The sequence below is a fragment of the Triticum urartu genome, chromosome 5A, assembly GCF_056163025.1.
Source record: "Triticum urartu cultivar PI428250 chromosome 5A, HENAU_Tu73, whole genome shotgun sequence".
Classification (NCBI taxonomy): domain Eukaryota; kingdom Viridiplantae; phylum Streptophyta; class Magnoliopsida; order Poales; family Poaceae; genus Triticum; species Triticum urartu.
Window position 1 is genome coordinate 287,884,747 of NC_141877.1, and position 12,014 is coordinate 287,896,760.

Here is a 12,014-nt window from a genome sequence, read left to right on the forward strand (position 1 = left end):
AGAGAGCAACCAAGGAATTGGCACCCTCCGGAAGTGGACTTCCTATCCACTTTGTCTCCCGCCCAATCGGAATTCGAATACCCTACAAGCTTTAAGTTTGATCCTCTTGGGTACCATAAGCCAAAGTTTGGGGTATGAGTCAAATATCGAAAGATTCGTTTGACCGCCACATAGTGACTTTCCTTAGGTGCGGCTTGAAACCGTGCACAAATTCCCACACTCAACATGATATCCGGTCTAGATGCACAAAGGTAAAGCAAGGGTCCAATCATGGAGCGATATACCTTTTGATCCACCACTTTACCATTGGGATCTATGTGAAGTTGGCACTTGGTGGGCATTGGAGTGGAAGCTGGCTTGACGTCACTTGGCTTGAATCTCTTGAGCATGTCTTGAGTGTATTTGGCTTGGTTGATGAAGGTTCCTTCTCTTCTTTGCTTCACTTCAAACCCTAGAAAGAACTTCAACTCTCCCATGGAAGACATCTCGAACTTTGAGGTCATGAGAGCGGCAAATTCCTCATTGAAAGCTTTGTTAGGGGAACCAAAGATAATATCATCAACATATAATTGCCACACAAACAACTCCCCATTGACCTTCTTAGTAAAAAGAGTGGGGTTGATTAGCCCAACTTCAAAACCACGGTCTTGTAACAACTCGGTAAGGTGGTCATACCACGCACGTGGGGCTTGTTTAAGGCCATAGAGTGCCTTATCGAGTTGATACACATGATCGGGAAAGTAGGTGAGGGAGTCTTGGATTAGGGGGTCTCCGGACAGCCGGACTATCTCCATTGGCTGGACTGTTAGACTATGAAGATGCAAGATTGAAGACTTCATCTCGTGTCCGGATGGGACTCTACTTGGCGCGGAAGGCAAGCTAGGCAATACATATGGATATTTCCTCCTTTGTAACCGACCCTGTGTAACCCTAACCCTCTCCGGTGTCTATATAAACCGAAGGGTTTTAGTCCGTAGGACAACAATCACAACATACAATCATACCATAGGCTAGCTTCTAGGGTTTAGCCTCTCTGATCTCGTGGTAGATCTACTCTTGTACTACCCATATCATCAATATTAATCAAGCAGGACGTAGGGTTTTACCTCCATCAAGAGGGTCCGAACCTGGGTAAAACATCGTGTCCCCTGCCTCCTGTTACCATCCAGCCTAGACGCACAGTTCGGGACCCCCTACCCGAGATCCGCCGATTTTGACACCGACATTGGTGCTTTCATTGAGAGTTCCTCTGTGTCGTCGCTGTTAGGCTTGATGGCTCCTACTAACATCGATAGCGATGCGGTCTAGGGTGAGACTTTTCTCCCCGGACAGATTTTTGTATTCGGTGGCTTTGCACTGCGGGCTAATTCTCTTGGCCATCTGGAGCAGATTGAAAGCTACGCCCCTAGCCATCAGGTTAGATTTGGAAGTTTGAACTACACGGCCGACATCCGCGGAGACTTGATCTTCGACGGCTGGGCGCGCCGCACTGTCGCGATGGGTATGACCTAGCTCTGCCGCTGAACAGTACCCCAGAGGCTGTGCCCGCATCAGCTCTGACCCTTAGTTCGGAGCCAACTGCGCCAATCGAGGACAGGTGGTTAGACACCGCCTCAGGGGCTGCAGTCTCAACGGCGATCGAGCCGAACACCAGCATAATCCTCTGCGCAGCCCGTGACTCCAAGGTGCCGGACTCTTTTTCTGACTCCGAACCGCCCGCGCCCCTGCCAATCGAATCCGATTGGGCGCCGATCATGGAATTCACCGTCGCGGATATCTTTCAGCACTCGCCCTACGGCGACATTCTGAATTCACTAAGGTCTCTCTCTCTTTGTCAGGAGAGCCCTTGCCGGATTATGGCCAACAGGATTGGGATGCGGACGACGAAGAAATTTGACGCCCACCCACCACCCACTTAATAGCCACTGTCGATGACTCAACCGACATGCTCGACTTCGACTCCGAAGACATCGACGGTATGGACGACGATGCAAGAGGCAAAGAGGAACCACCGCCCACAGGGCGTTGGACGTCCACCTCATCATATGACGTATACATGGTGGACACACCAAAAGAAGACGACCACGAGGAATGGAAAGACGCACCGAAGGCTTGTTCCCTTGAGAAGCAGTCAAAGAGGCGGTGCAAGCGCCGCCCCAAATCCTGCCTCGCCAGAAATAACGATCATACAGACCCAGCGTTGGAGCAGGGCGAACCACTGCCGGACTACGGCAATACGGAGAATCAAACCGAACAAACTAATTCTGTCAAAGATAATAGTCCGGACGATATAACGCCGGATAGGTACCCGGAGCAGCATAATGCCCGTCAAAGGCTTGTTGCCACCACGAGGAGTCTGAAAGAGCAGTAGCAAAGGTCCAGGGGCTCATTGCACGGGCTCCCTGCTACTAAAGTTTATATTCGGCTCCCCCGATAACTTCCGTAGCGAACATTTAACCTTCCACATCGCTTCGTTCCAAAGCGGCTACCAAGCACAACTCGGACGCGAAGCTTTCGTTCGCTTTAAGCAATACCGCACTACGCTTCCCTCACACTCAAGATGCCCGGCCCACGTGGCATCATTATAGTGAACGGAAGTATTAAGCGATCTTTGCACGCCGAAGAGAGTGCGGCTGCCTTGGCAGCCGCACACTAAAGATGACCTGACCAACTAAAGCATTTATCAGGTCGTCAAGACCTCGGACACGGTTAGACGAGTCCGGTGCAAATATATGTTATTCATACCGGATCAATGGTCGCACCCCTATTACAAATACAAGGGGCTCAACGCGCACAGACAAGTGGCAATTTTTACTCATCTTGAATTATACATAGTTTCTTTAAAAACTATACTTTTGCACGAAAACTTTTTCACCTAAGTTCCTCTCTTTTATAGATGATCATCGTGCTACACCCGTCTAGGATACGGCACAACAGAGACACAGGCGCAAACGTGCAGCAGGGACCCGCTCCAAGGATTCTTTTTAGATTAAGACCCTGTGTAAACCTTTTTTACTATCTCTTGTTGATACATATCCACCGAATTCTCAGCACAGTTGAGAAGGATGCTGACGTCTTGGCATGTGGCCACGCCAGAATAATGCACGTACCTGGACACAAGGGGCTTCTTACAAAGGGCACTATCTAGGCCCGGTCTATACCATAAAGACTGAATACCTTAGGGAGTGTTCGGCGTTGCGAGTTTGGCCTTATATGCATCAGCTCCGAATCATTGTCTTTGGTCAAATGTTGGGTTTGCCCGGCTCCTGTGTTTTGGTGCCTTACATTCCACTTTATCGGCTAAGGTAGCACCAGGAGAAATACTGCGATTGTGCCCTGGTTCATCCGGACAAGCACCTCAGTAGAGAAAGCCGAAAACCGACTGTCATGATATAGCGTGAGACTGGTCAACCACTCGATGACCTATCGGAATGTTAGAATTCCTCCACCTTAACGAAGGGCTGTTTTCCGGCCAGGCATGTACGCACCCCGCGATCGGGAGAGTGCGGAGCCACCAGGGGCTATCTAGTAGCCCCACTATCAAACTCCTATGGCTAAGTGAAAGTGTTAAAGCGTTGTAGTCCGGTTGCCTCGTTCGCTACGCTATCACCTCCTTAATAGGACCAAGACGTTGGGTTAAGTGTGAACATGTGTTTTTTGCAAGCACCTCCGCATTATATGCGTGGGGGTTGAAGCCGACGGCTGCAATCTTTCAGGTTATACACATGTATACATAAACGGCCGCACAGGAGGCATCATACTACTTTCAGGCAAAAGTATAAACATAGCCTTATAAAAACTTCATAAAAGCATTGTGTTTACATTGAGAATACATATCACTAAAACATAATATTTTTTGAGCACTGGGCCTCTATCAATTGAGCACCCTCGAGAACCTCCTCGAAATAATGCTCGGCAGCCACTCGACCTATGGCCGAACCCTGCGCCGCAACAGTGGTAGCGTCCATCTCCGCCCAGTATGCTTTAACACGGGCAAGGGCCATTCGCGAGCCTTCTATGCATGCCAACCTCTTCATCGCATTAATGCGCGGCACCGCACCAAGGAACTGCTACACTAAGCTAAAATAGTTGTTCGGCTTTGGCTTTTCCGTCCATAGCTGATCCACAATAGACCTCATGGCAAGTCCGGATAACCTATTCAGTTCAGCTCATTCGGCTAGCTGGCCAGTCAAGGAAAGCGAACGCTCTGGAATGTGGAATTGTGACCAGAACAGATTTTCCACTTCACGATCTGTCTGACCTTGGAAGTACTTGGCCGCATCGGCAGCGCTCGCCGCCAAATCCATATATGCATATGCCGAACTCCACAGCCGATCCAGAGGGGCATACCGTGGATCTCCGAACTTCCTCCGCAACATGAAGGGTTTCCCAGCCGCAATATCCCCGGCTTCCCGCAGCTCCTCCTTCTTCGCTCTCATAGCAGAACGGGTGTCTTTGTCCGCCGCCGTGGCCTTCTCAAGGTCCGTTGCCTTCGCTCGGTTTTCTTTTTCAAGGACCCGGCAACGGTCGGCAGTGTCTTTTAATTCTATGGTCATCTTGGCCATCTTCTCTTGGCTCTCGCAATGTGCGGCCTTCTCGGCTTTCAACTCTTCGGCCGCCTTCAAAGCAGCCGCATTACTAATCCTCGCTTGTTCCTTGGCTCGGGCAAGTTCTGCCCGCAAGGCTTCCACGGCGGCAGCTCCATCTGCAGTCATAACATATTAAAGATACTGGCATCATGCCGCTCTTACTATGTGGCGTTCACCAGATAATAACACTTACCTTGTGCCTCGTCAAGCCTCTTGTTAACAAGCTCGATGTCGGCGTCTGCCGCATCCAGTTGCCGTTTTAATTTGGCAAACTCACTAGTCCGGCTAGCCACCAGAGCTCCCACCACCTGCACATAGGGGCAGTCTGGTTATTGCCTGGGAATATGATCCTCTGTTCGCCGCCGTTCTCGACGACAACCAGTCTCAGGGGCTACTATCTACATAGGGCACACCTAACATGTGCAGTACTATCACATATTATCTCACGTACCTCAAAGCCTGTCAGTAGACTCATAAAAGCTTCATGTAATCCGCTTTCGGCGGACGAGATTCTCTCCATCACCGTACTCATCAGCATACGGTGTTCTTCTGAGATGGCCGCTCGCCCCACCAACTCCCTCAGAATGTCCGACCGCACACCAGACGGTGCCAGACTCTTTTGTCTGCTCTCTTTGGGAGCCGGACGCTGGGGACTTCGGGGGTCTATGGGATTATCTTCTGGCCTCACCAGATCCGGAGAGGCCCTCCATGACGACACTTCGGGTCGCCCTCTTGAGCGGAGGAGTCCGGGGGAGGCGTTTCGCTCTCCATCATCTCTGGAAGAAGATCCCCCGAAGACGAGCTCAGCTGAGAGGGGCTAAGGCCTGAACTGCAAGATATATGCGGTGGTTATTCTCTCAGAAAGAAAGATAGCATACCTTTACTATTAAAGTATTTTTGATTACTTACAACTCGTTGGAGGGCTGATCCCCCCGTGGACTTTCTGCGGCAAAAGCACCCCCCGAGGCAGGGCCCTCTGTGGGAGACTTCTTCTCCCGTTTGGAGGCTTCGGATTCCGAATCCTCGGAAGCAGTCCTTTTCCTCCCCCTGTTGTCCTCCTTTATGGAGACGCTCGTTCCCTCGGTCCGAAGGGGCAGCGATGGGGGCCCGCGTCCGCCCGTATTATCCCCCCGGTATCTTCCTTCAAGGGCTCCGGGCAAGGTGCGACCTCGAGCATCTTTTCCAATACCGGATTTTCCAAACCCTCAGGGAGGGGGGCCAAACACCGAATCATCTTCGCCTTTGTTAGCCAGTCCTGGTCAAAAAGCAAACTCTCAGAAATAACTTCAAATAAAAGAGAGTGTGTTCGGCTAGAGGATTTCTTACTTGTTCGGCGGCGCGGTTACTGCTCAAGCCCACGTCCTCGGTAATATCCGGACATTCTACTTGAGGTCCGAAGAATGACTTGTACATCTCCTCGTTCGTCAGGCCGAGGAAACTTTGAATGGCACGTGGTCCCTCTGGGTTGAACTCCCACAAGCGAAAGGGCCGGCGTTTGTAAGGCTGGACTTGACGGACTAGCATAACTTGTATTACCGCAACCAAATTAAAATCTCCCTCGAAGAGATCTTGGATGCGGCTTTGCAGTATAGGCACGTCCTTGGTTGGACCCCAACTCAGACCTCTGCTAATCCACGACGTCAGTTCTGGTGGGGGGCCCGAGCGGAAAACGGGGGCAGCCGCCCACTTGGCACTTCTGGGAGCTGTGACGTAAGACCACTCCCGCTGCCATAATTCGGGCACCTCTGGGAAGGAACCTTTCGGCCATGGAGCTCCTGCCATCTTGCCTATTGATGCACCTCCGCACGCTGCATGTTGCCCCTCGACCATCTTCGGCTTCACTTCAAAGGTCTTGAGCCACAAGCCGAAGTGAGGGGTGATGCGGAGGAAGGCCTCGCACACGACAATAAATGTTGAGATGTGGAGAAAGGAGTCCGGAGCTAGATCATGGAAATCTAGCCCATAATAGAACATCAATCCCCTGGTGAAGGGATCCAGAGTGAGGCCTAGACCTCGGAGGAAGTGGGAGACGAACACGACGTTCTCATTGGGTTCGGGAGTAGGGACGACCTGCCCTCGAGCAGGCAGCCGATGCGAAACCTCGACGGTCAGGTATATGGCCTCCCTCAACTTCTTAATGTCCTCTTCCATAATGGAGGAGGGCATCCATCGGCCTTGAAGGCTGGATCCGGACATGGTTGAAGATCCGGAGCACCTAACCTAGGCTTTGGGTGTTAGAACTCGAGACGAGGGAAGGGTTCGATTGAGCACGAGAGGGAAAAAGCGAAAACCTTGTCCCTTTATAAAGAGGGTGAATATCAAGCGTCCTCTCCGTAGCCGTTTAGGACTTGCCTATAATCTAGGAGTCCTAGACACGGTTGGGTTACCCACGACCGCGTTAATGAGGATCCCGTAATTGAGGGAACACGATCTCCTCTTCGGCAAGACGTATCAAGAAACTGCCTCGCATTATGTGTGGAGAAATGGTTCGAATAATCACCGGGCCATGACGTAACATCATGTTGCCAAAACAAGCCAGCAAATTAGATCTGCAAAAATATTATTCTCTCTATGGTGGAATGTGGAACTTATTTTGTAGGGTCGGACACTATCCTCGTTTTTTGTGATTTATTCGGAGAAGGAACCCGCCTTGCAATGCCGAAGACAATATTGCACGCCGGACTCATCGTCGTTGAAGCCTGGTTCAGGGGCTACTAAGGGAGTCCTGGATTAGGGGGTCTCCGGACAGCCGGGCTATCTCCATTGGCCGGACTGTTAGACTATGAAGATGCAAGATTGAAGACTTCGTCTCGTGTTCGGATGGGACTCTACTTGGCATGGAAGGCAAGCTAGGCAATACATATATGGATATTTCCTCCTTTGTAACCGACCTTGTGTAACCCTCACCCTCTCCGGTGTCTATATAAACCGAAGGGTTTTAGTCCGTAGGACAACAATCACAACATACAATCATACCATAGGCTAGCTTCTAGGGTTTAGCCTCTCTGATCTCGTGGTAGATCTACTCTTGTACTACCCATATCATCAATATTAATCAAGCAGGACGTAGGGTTTTACCTCCATCAAGAGGGCCCGAACCTGGGTAAAACATCATGTCCCCCGCCTCCTGTTACCATCCAGCCTAGATGCACAGTTCGGGACCCCCTACCCGAGATCCGCCGGTTTTGTCACCGACAGTAGGGATCCTCGAACCCGAGGGGTTGCTTGACATAAACCAATTCATTAATAGGACCATTAAGAAAAGCACTCTTCACATCCATTTGTTGTAACTTAAAGTTATGATGAGAAGCATATGCAATCAACATGCGAATGGATTCAATACGAGCAACGGGAGCAAAGGTTTCACCGTAGTCGATACCCTCAACTTGGGAGTAGCCTTGTGCTACCAAACGAGCCTTGTTGCGAATGATAATCCCATGGGCATCTTGCTTGTTCTTAAATATCCACTTGGTTCCAATGACATTGTGGTTCCCCGTCGGTCTTGGCACCAATCTCCACACTTTGTTGCGCTCGAAGTTGTTGAGTTCTTCATGCATGGCATTGAGCCAATCCGGATCTTCGAGCGCCTCATAGACCTTGTGGGGTTCGGCACAAGAGACAAACGCGTGATGTTCACAATAGTTTGCTAATTGTCTACGAGTTCTTACCCCCGTTCTTAAGCTTCCAAGCACATTCATCATGAGATGATCCTTGGTGGAGAGCTTGGAAGCAACCTTGGCGGCACGACGCTCCAATTCCTCCTCGGGGGTGAGATGAGGAGTGGTCACTTGATCATCTTGAGCGTGGTCTTGAGCTTGTTCTCATTCTTGAACTTGCTCGGAGGAGAGAACTTGACCTTGGGCATCACTAGGTGTGTCAACACCGTCTTGAGCATGATCATGCCCTTGGTGTTGTTCTTGAGGATGAGGGCTTTCACGTTGTTCTTCGGAAGCGTGTGGGCCTTTGGGTTGATGATGGCTCCACTTGAGTGGCGCATTGTCCTTCTCCTTCGGCCACAAGGGGTTCCTCAATGGGTAGGATAAAACCAACACCCATTATTCTTATGGCTTGAGGAGGAATTTCATCACCTACATCACAAGTGCCACTTTGCTCCACTTGGGAGCCGTTATTCTCATCAAACTCTACGCTACACGTCTCCTCAATAAGTCCCGTGGATTTATTGAGGACACGGTAAGCATGAGAGTTTGTAGCATAACCAACAAATATGCCCTCATAAGCTCTAGCCTCAAATTTAGACAACCGAACACCTTTCTTGAGAATGAAACAAATACACCCGAACACCCAAAAGTACTTGAGGTTGGGCTTGTTACCGGTGAGAATCTCATATGGAGTCTTGTTCAAGCCCTTGCGGAGGTAGAGCCGATTGGACGCATGGCACGCGGTGTTGATGGCTTTGGCCCAAAAGTTGTATGAAGACTTGAACTCCGCCATCATGGTCCTTGCCGCATCCATCAACGTCCGGTTCTTCCTCTCCGCAACACTGTTTTGTTGAGGGGTGTAAGGTGCGGAATATTGATGCTTGATTCCCTCGTCACTAAGAAACTCATCCAAGGTGTAGTTCTTGAACTCGGTGTCGTTGTCACTTCTTATTGTCAAGATCTTTGCATTGTGTTGACGTTGTGCTTCATTTGCAAAGTCAATGACGGTTTGTTGGGTCTCGCTCTTCCTCTTGAAGAAATACACCCAAGTGTATCTTGAGTAGTCATCCACAATCACCAAGCAATACTTCCTACCCCCAAGACTATCAAAGGATGGAGGCCCAAAGAGATCCAAGTGAAGGATCTCCAAAGGCCTCTTTGAGTAAATGATAGTCGTGCGAGGGTGAGCCTTCTCATGTAGCTTTCCTTCGATACAAGCACTGCAAGCACGATCTTTAGCAAAGCTAACATTCGTTAGTCCACGGACATGGTCCCCCTTGAGAAGACTTTGCAAAGATCTCATATTGACATGGGCTAAACGGCGATGCCAAAGCCATCCCACATCAACTTTAGCCATTAGGCATGTCGCGTTCGTAGTGGGTCGCTCCGAAAAGTTAATCACATATAGACCGTTCTCGACATGCCCTACAAAGGCTACTTTAAGAGTCTTGCTCCACAAGAGGGCCACGGTATCAATATCAAAGAAAGTGGCAAAGCCCATGATTGCAAGTTGACGAACGGAAAGTAAATTGTATGCAAGGGACTCAACAAGCATGACCTTCTCGATCGTGAGATCATGAGAGATGACTACCTTGCCAATTACCAATACCTTAGAAGATGAGGTGTCACCCCACTCGACATTGGTGGGCATAGATGGAATCTTGTGCACGTCCACCACCAAGTCCTTGCTTCCGGTCATATGATTTGTAGCTCCGCTATCGAGCAACCATGATCCCCCACCGGAAGCAAACACCTACAAGAGATCAATGCTTGGTTTTAGGTACCCATTTTGTAATGGGTCCTTTGATGTTAGTAACAAGGGTCTTTGGAACCCAAATAGACCATTCGATGTACTCATGAGGAGAACCAACAAATTTGGCATAGACATGCCCATCACTAGCACGACATAACACATAAGAAGGATTAAAGTCGCCGGCTTTGATGGAAGGCGTGGCATTGCCCTTTTTGACACCGCCACCCTTTGCATTATTCTTCTTCTCCTTGGAAGCACTCTCCCCCTCCTTCACAAAGGTTTGCATGAGAGGAGGAGGTCATTTGGTCTTGTCATTCTTCTTCTTGTTCTTGGACTCGGGCACGTACGTAATCCCTTCCTTGGCCACAACTCCTTTTTGGTTGGTCAAGAGGTCGTTGAGGTTCTTCTTGCCTTGTATACAAGATGCAAGACCTTTCTCATGTTGCACCTTTAGCTTAGCGTTCTCCTCAACAAGATGTGCATGCTCACAACACGGGTTAGTAGCATTTGCATTATCAATTAACATCATACGAGGAAAAGTGGCTTTTTCCTTGGTTAGCTTTACTTGAAGTTGATCATGAGACTCTTTGAGGCTAGCATGAGCACTCTTCAAGACCTTGTGAGCCTTGTCAAGTAGATCAAACTCCTCTTTGAGTCTAGCAAGATCAACCTCAAGTTCGGCCTTCTCGGAGTTTAACACACGAGAAACAATGAGAACATGATCAAAATCTTTCTTTAACTTAGCATGATCAATGTTGTGTGACTCCTCAAGAGCCAAACGAAGACCACGCTCTTCCTCAAGAGCATTGGAAAGATCCGAGATCTCATCGGCATAGTCACGACTATGCCCTTCCATCTTAGAGATGGTATCTTCGTGAGTCTCGATCATGTCATTGGCTTCACCAAGTTGTTCCAAGAAAGCAACAAAGTGCTTCTTGGATTTATCCTTAAGTTTGCCCATAAAGGCCTCAAACTCATTCTCCTCCACATTAGCTTCCTCATGTTCATTAATGCTATCCGTTGAAGAAGGATGATTAATGATAGTAGTTTTGATGTTGGGGGTTACCTTGTTGGTGGCTTTAGCCATGAGGCACTTGGTGGTGATGCTCTCATTGGGTGAGTCGAAGAGAGACACCCATGGAGTTGTTGCGATGGCAACTGAGGCCATGGCAGTCGACTCATCATCTTCATCATCGTCATCATCCTCATTGTACTTAGGGGGAGTCTTCTTGGTGAAGTTGCTCTTGTTGGGGAATGACTTGGCCTTGTCCTTTCGGATGAGCTTTCCACCATTGTCTTCCCTCTTCTCATACGGGCACTCTGCAACAAAATGACTCACATTTCCACAATTGTAGCAAGTCCTTACACGTTGCTTGCTCTTCGTGCCGCTTGATTTGTTTTCGCTAAAGTTTGGCCTTGAGTTTTTCTTGCTCCAAAATTGCCTCGAAGCAAGTGCCATGTGTTCATGATATGCATACTTTGTATCTTCGGGGTTGCTCTCCTCTTCTTCCTCTTCTTCTTCTTCTACGCAGACCTTGGCCTTCAAAGCAAGGTTGGGCTTCTTTGACCTTTGAGAACGAAGCACCGCATTGTCGGCGGTCTTATCCAAGATGTTCATGGCCACAAACTCATCCAACACTTCGCTTGAGGTCAAAGTGTGGAAGTCCGGCCTTTGACGAATGACGGAGGACATGGCCTTATGGTAAGGCATCATTGCCTTGAGGAATTTGCACTTGATCCGATTGTCATCCGTGTCCTTGCTTCCGTGATCTTGGAGAGAGACCGCGAATTTGGTTACCCTCCGATAAAGCTCACGAGGTTCTTCATCTTCTTTCGTTGCAAACTCATCGGCTTCATCTTGCACCACTTCATAGTTGGAGCGTTGAATACTTGCGCTCCCCCGGTAGAGTGAGGCAACACAAAGCCATGCGTCTTTGACCAAGGCAAAGGGCCGAAGATGAGGTAGATCTTGGGGTGGAATTGCATCTTGAATGATGAAGATAGCATTATCAT